We start from the raw sequence: 5683 nt of genomic DNA, 5'->3' as shown, positions 1-5683 counted from the left end.
GAATTTGATCTTCTGTAATTTTGGGCAATGGTGTCAGCTCTCCACTAGCCAGTGTCCAGGGATAGTACGTTCTGGCTGTACAGGGCAAGGGGAGACATGAGTGAGCACAGCCCCAAGAGAGTACCAGTCTAGCACAGATGGCGAGGAGCCAGTAACCCTGGCAGCTACAGACTGTTTCCAGCAGCAATGCTGGAGTGTCTCTATATTACAGACCCAACAGAACGAGCTCTAGCCTGGCTTTTTTATTTATGTGCAGAACCACATTCGATACTCCCACAGCACTGTGCTGTACCTGGGCTGATAAGCCTCCCTGAGACTGATGTGCAGGAGACAGCAGTAGCTAGCTTGGAACACACAGAGCCAGGGTAGAGTGACAATGAATTTGACCTTCCTTCTAGACCTGAGCTGGCTCCATGCAAAAAACCAGTTTGCAGAGCAGAGTGGGATTACTGCGCAGAGATATCTCAGCTGGCCAGGCAAAGAGCTGCTTTAAGTCAGCTGAATGTATTAATCTGGGCTAACATGCTTCCAGGTAAGTCAAATACCAAATTGATCAGGCAAATATCCACACTGCTGAATCTATATCCAGTGTAGGTAGCTCATCCAGAGTAGAGTGTAGACTGATTTCTGAGAAATCCAAATTAACTGGACCTTAAAAAAAACAAAAACTCAGTAAAAGAAAATATTCCCTCGGGTTTTTCGGTCTTGTGAAAAGCATAAGTATTAGTTTGTTCATTTTAGCTGCATTTTGCTTGCAAGGTAATCACTTGCTCCTTAGGTCAGAATTCAATTTTAAAAAAGGGAGCAATAATGCATATTTTACGTTGATGGAATCCATGGGGAATCTCAAAATATTTTTCAAACACTAAAGGATAAATCTTTCCAATAGACCTTGGAGGTAAAATTATAAAATCATAGGCATTTTATAGATGGCAAACCAGAGGGAGCAGTTTTGTTCTAGGACCCACAGGAAATCTGTACAAAACTGAAAATTCATGTAAGCCTTATCAGATTTCTAGCATTTTCTGCCTTGCTTCATGTTGACACACTACTTCTCTGACATATTTAGATTGCCATATAATACTTTGTTTTTCCAGATGATAAAGAGCTAATTCTTATTTAAACAAATGAATTTTCAGTCTTTATAAATTAGGAAGCAGGCAGCATTTCCTCCAGCTGCCGTTCAGCAATTACACCATTTAAAAATGGCATCCAGTGATTTGTGATAGTGTAATCCCTTTGGAGTATGAAAGTAGCTCCAGAGTCAGGCTTGATTAGAAATGCCCAGTTGACTGCCAGGGACACATTTCAAACAGGCTTATACTGCACTGCTGATACAGTTGTATGCATGAATCGAATAGTCAAACATACAAATGCATTTTTCAAAACTAAACTGTGCAGCTCTAAACCCATTTTCTCGCCTAAAGAGTGCCACATGCCAAGTGCATAAACAGAAAAACAGTTCTTCATGTGCCCTCAGAACAGTGAGCAATATTAATCCATTGAGCTCATCTATATTTGCAGTCTGTCAGCTCTAGGCTCGGGACATTATTGTACCAGGAGGACATTTTAAACATTATGAAACTTACAACCACAAAGTCTTTTGCATATCCACAATATAAACTCATTCCAAGGACAAAAATAGTATTTAAAGCCTGTGCCAGAGCACCTCAAAGTCTCTCCTTGAAATCAGGCTTTGAACTACATGGTTTATTTCTACCCTTGTTTAACATGAGACAAAGCCCAACCAGACTGAGGAAATTACAACAGAAGCATTTCCTTGTGTTATCACTCAAAATCTTTTATGTTATATAGCCATTTTTTTCTTAGAGGAAGAAACCTGAAGTTTCAAGTCTGAAATCAAAATTGTTGCAGATGTGAACTGGTGAAAAATGAAGCAGATTCCTCGTCAGACAAGGGACGCTGAACCTCATGTGTGCGATTTCTCTCCTGAGTTGAACTCTGCTTTCCCAGGTGCTTTCCAGCAGAAAATCCCACCAGGTGCCTTCCAAAAGTCTGTGTGCAGCTGATGTAAAACCCTCTGGCCAGGCACCAAAGAATGCAGCTTGCGGAAAAGTAAACCTATTATAAGCAGCTGCAGGTACACTAGATATCCCTCTGCAGAGCTATAAAATTGACTGGATCTGTTTGAAAAGCTGACATGAGAGGACAGTAAACGTCACCAAAAACACACCAAACGGAACATGAGGGAGAGATGGATACAGAAATAGGAATACAACAGAATGCAATTTAGAAATACATGTTTTTCCATTTTATTTGTGCAGACATTACCTTTCCTCTGCCTCCATCAGAGGGATCAGTGCAGCTTTGCAGCACAGGAGGAAGGAACGCTGGGCATCTGGGTCACATGTGAAGTGTGGTTCTGTGTCATCCAGCAGTGATGTTGAGCCAAGAAGCCTGAGCAGCCTGTGCCAGTACTGAAGCTCATCATGATGCCTAGTGTGAGCCTTTCTGTACAGTAAACCAACTGATTTCAAATAACTCTACGCCAGCAGACAGATACCCATAGGCCCTTTGGCTGTAGCATAACTGTTTCGGTCTGTGCTCCTGGATGACCAGGAAGGGCTGCGATTCCAAGATCTCACTAGCTATTTTCTGGGGACAAGAAAGCAGCACAGCTCTGCAGGTCTTACAGCAACCTCAGTGGGGGAAAAAAAAAAGGGAGGCTTTTGTTCCATGTCATACAATAAGAAGTGCGATGCATTACTACTACTAATAATGTCTGGAACACAGTGAATTATTAGCTTATACCTGGCTCTAATTTCCGTATCAAATTTGCATTTATTTTTCACTTTGCTAAATCTACAATATGAACATGGCACCAGACATATCCATTGGAAAAAAATTTCTGACACTGAGGGGAAGTGTGACAGCACTTTTGGGAGGCACAGGTTGAATCTCCTTAACCTTGGTCTACAGGTATGTCAACTTTACTTTCAACAGCATTATATTCCTGATGAGCATCGTGCTTGGAAATTGCCCCAGCTATCACACTGCCTACTCACACTCGCTCGTTTATAGTAACTTGTTTGGAGAGCTGATGTCTGAGTTGGCAGATATTTCAAAGAGCTGCTTTGATTCAGTCCTCTCTCAAAAACTGTGTTAATTTTGTTTAATCACTCTTGGACGTAGGAGGCAGGGGCAAGTTTTGCCCCTTGAAGGGTGTGTTTCATGTCTGACAGAGCAACGCGAGGGCCCTGGGTTGAGTTATTCCAGAGCAAATCAGGTTCATCAAAAAAGAAATTCCCATTGTGGAGGTGAAAGAGGTATTTTTAATCCATTAGGATGCTAGTTATGATTACTTTGTGAAATGTGTTGTCTCTTCTGACAAGGCTTAAAACAATGTGCCATGCAGCCCAGACCTTCGTCTTGGTAAAGCTGAATATATTTCTTCTCATGCAAATAAACTTTGTTTCTCTGTTGATGAAGCTCCTCATATTTTCATCTCAAATCCCTTTTCAGAGGTGCAGTTATTCAGAGCCTTGTTTACCAAGTTCCTTAGCTGAAACAAGCAACAGCTTTGCCAAGTGTTCTCCCTCTTGCCTCCACATCAGGAGGTTTTAACATGCTGAGAGTATCCAATATGGTCTTTCCCTGCTGAGCCACAGCAACTTTTCCAGAGGCTTTTCATGGAAGGTGGCACCAGTCCAACCCCAAGGGCATTTCTGTTGAAACTGTGTATTATGTAAAACATGAAAGTCACTCGCCTTTGAAGAATCCAGCCCAACCCAGCTTCCTCTCAGGCTGCTATTCAGTGACGAACAAAGGTGAAGCCCAGACATCTGTGCCCCACAGTGAGCATTTCAGGACCACATACTGCTTCCAGTCCTGCTCAGGCTTGAAACTTGGAGCCCAATGTATCATTTGCACATGTCCCGAAACCATAACAGATAAACATCTTCCTGATACTACATAGCAAAGGCACTACATCAGGGAGACCTTGAAACCTCTCAAACCGAAAAAAGGGAAAGTGTATTTACTCAGATTTCATGCACAGAAAGTGTCAGCCCTTTTGCCTACTCCACCTACAGACATATCTCAGCTTGGACCTGCCACTGGATGGAGAGGTATCCTGGTTCCAGGACTGATCTTTCACACCTCTCCTCGCAAAGAAGAGATGTTATACTGTTTTTTTCTACTGTTAAAATTTACAACCCACTTAAATATAAGAGATCACCCTCTGAGAACTCTTACACTGGAACTGGAGGGAGCACAGATGAAATAAAGACAGGAATTTTGCTTCTACAGTGACTAATTTTTTGTTCTGTTTTGCTTTTCCTTTTTATTCATCTACTTATTCCTCTTTTACACTTCCATTCCCTTTCTTTCCTTTGTTATGTATTTCTCTCCTCACTCTTCCTTACCATTTTGATAGCAGTCCCTTTCTGGTAGATTTTCAGGTTAAAGTTTCGCTCCTTAAACACAAACACAAGTGGCCATGGTAGACAGGAGCTGCTTACTGCTGGTGCCTCAAGTTTTCAGCATCCCTCTGCTTTGTTTACAGGATACTGGTGAGAAAGAGGAGAACCGGCAGCAGCTGATGGGCACGTTGTGGTACTGCTGTGGTCATGACACACAGCTAGAGCTATGTTGCAATAGGGTCAACATGGGAAGACTTTTTGGCACGTGCTTTAAGGTGCTTCTAGTTGTCATGTTCAATTAATCTAGCTTTATTTAATTCTACTGCTTATTTTGCCTCCAATATATGCTGATGAGACCCCTGGTGGCCTAGTGGTTAGCGTGCAGGACTTTCACTGCTGCGACCACGGGTTCGATTCCCCGGTCTCCTGGCCTGATGGAGGTCGTTAGCCCTGTGTGGCCATCCATCTATGAGAAGGACACTCTAAACAAACCTACGTCCTGAGGACCTCACTGCCATTGTCCAAGCTTTCTTGGCCCCGGCAGATGAACCTTAGGATTAAAGGGTGGGCTCAGTTCAGCGCAGGCTGTGTCTCACCTAAAAAATCCATTGCGCAGGCTGGAAAGGTAAAAAGACCTTCCCCCAAATCTTCGTTCGCGAAGATGGGCCATTATTATTATATGCTGATAAACAAGAGAAATGACGGTGGAAGACAAAGTTATGCACCTAAATTAAACATAGCTGATCTTCTCATATACACAAAGTAACTTTCCTATATTGCCCAGGTCTTACTGAATACGGCTAGTAGCAATCCAAGGGGAAAAAGCACACCACTCTCAATTAAAATCTCCTTCTCATATGCCCTGGGGAAGGAACTGTCATGGCACAGATAACTTCTCACTGCACAGCATGCTGGTTTTCAGAGACTTGATGATGACAGTGAACAAAGAAGTGCAGGTACCAAGCATTTAGCTGGTATTCAGAGCAAGAAAAGCCTCTTTTCCCTGTGACTCTGTTCCCCGTGCACATTCACCCAGCAATGGCAAGATTCTGCAGGTACACTGGGACGTGTCTGCACGAGGAAAAGGAGACACAGAGGAACAATACTAGCTCTGACACTACTAGCTCTGACTTTGCTTCAGGGCACATGCAGCCAGATGGGAGCACTGGAGGGAACTGCACACTCCAGTCTGTCCTAAGGCTTCACCCCTGCCTGCCCACCCTTGCTGTTCCTGTGCAGCTTCTAAATGAACTCCAAGACAAAGACACTGGGGGTGCTTGGATTATTTGACCCCCAGAATG

General features: G+C 43.2%; 1 long non-coding RNA gene across 1 annotated transcript; it reads left to right on the top strand.

The window, feature by feature from the left end:
• Positions 1-260: 260 nt before the first annotated feature.
• LOC113966233 lies at positions 261-4276 on the top strand. The gene is made up of 2 exons (XR_003533748.1): positions 261-532; positions 4053-4276. It is a non-coding gene; the product is annotated as an uncharacterized LOC113966233 (long non-coding RNA).
• Positions 4277-5683: the final 1407 nt, after the last annotated feature.

The sequence above is a fragment of the Neopelma chrysocephalum genome, unplaced genomic scaffold (assembly GCF_003984885.1).
Source record: "Neopelma chrysocephalum unplaced genomic scaffold, ASM398488v2 Primary Assembly neopelma1_59, whole genome shotgun sequence".
Classification (NCBI taxonomy): domain Eukaryota; kingdom Metazoa; phylum Chordata; class Aves; order Passeriformes; family Pipridae; genus Neopelma; species Neopelma chrysocephalum.
Note: the sequence above shows the minus strand (reverse complement) of the source record. Positions and strands in the feature narration are given on the sequence as shown.